The sequence below is a fragment of the Oryzias melastigma genome, linkage group LG9 (assembly GCF_002922805.2).
Source record: "Oryzias melastigma strain HK-1 linkage group LG9, ASM292280v2, whole genome shotgun sequence".
Taxonomy (NCBI): domain Eukaryota; kingdom Metazoa; phylum Chordata; class Actinopteri; order Beloniformes; family Adrianichthyidae; genus Oryzias; species Oryzias melastigma.
The window spans coordinates 12,266,079-12,267,229 of NC_050520.1; the positions used below are offsets into that span (position 1 = coordinate 12,266,079).

The window sequence follows — 1,151 nt, forward strand, 5'->3', positions numbered from 1 at the left end:
TTTGGAGTTTAGCTGATATTTCAGCTACATGCTAGCTGCTTTGGAAAATGTAGGCTTTTTTCTGTTTTTAAGCTGTTTTAAAGTTTAGCTATTATGTCAGCTGCATGCTAACTGTTTTGGCTAACAGAAGTTTTTTTTGTTATTTAGGCTAATCTAATTTGTAGTAAATTGTAAACATATTCTAGTGACTTGAGGCCATTACAGAACCTCACATGAACCTACAAACTGCACCGTTGTCGCTTGTAAAGACGAATGTTTCAAATTCATTGCTACAGTTTATGTCTCCTGCAGAGTGGAATGCAGATGTTGTGAATGCCTTCCTCAAAGAACATACAAATATGTGGTTGAATGTTTAATTCAAGGTTATTTCAGAGATATTCTAGTTATTTTCTTCGTTGACTCAGGTTATCCAACTGAGATTCTAAAAATATTCTTTAATCCTGATGTAAATAGGCATCAAACCACTTCCACTGCAAACTTAATTTAGATGCAAAGTTGGACTGCGAGCTAGCTAGCTAGCTGGCTAGATGGCTAGCTAGCTGGGCAGGCGGCTAGCTGGATGGCTAGCATCTTTATTAATTCCAAACGAAATTCTCAATGGTGGCCAGCAGCTAGAATTCAACAACACTTGCACATCAGATAAATTCATTAAAAACACAGTTAAACCATAAAACATTCAAAAATTTAAATTCTTTTTTTTTGTTTTTCTCATTTGGTGATAACACGAGGAACAAAATAACTCATCTGTCCATATTTAGAGCAGTGCTGGGACAGTCGTTGGCCTCAACCTGAAAGCAAAAACAGTGATTTTTATTTTTTTTTTTCTAATTAATTAATTAATTGGAAATAAATTCAGGCGTCAAGGTGTTGGGTACGGTGGCCGTGAAGTACAAATCACATCAACAAATCACTCGGTGAAAAAAGAAAACATTTTAAAAAGTCGTAGTGATAGTTAAAAACGTAAAATGTATATTAACCCTTAAACACCTGAGGCTTCATTGGTGATACTGAAACACAAAATCTTTTCCATACTATAGCTTTTCAACCATCCTTCAGAATCTACTGGAATTATGTTGAGCGTGTTAACCCTTAAAAAGTTACAGTAAATCAAAAAAACAAACACTGCAGCTCTGGGGCCCGTTTCAAGAAGC

At 35.4% G+C, this 1,151-nt stretch overlaps 1 protein-coding gene across 2 annotated transcripts in view; it reads left to right on the top strand.

Moving 5' to 3' along the window:
- The window catches only part of oclnb (occludin b), a 20,804-nt gene that overhangs the window by 3,725 nt on the left and 15,928 nt on the right, over nucleotides 1-1,151 (top strand). The gene's annotated exons all lie outside the window — the stretch shown is intronic.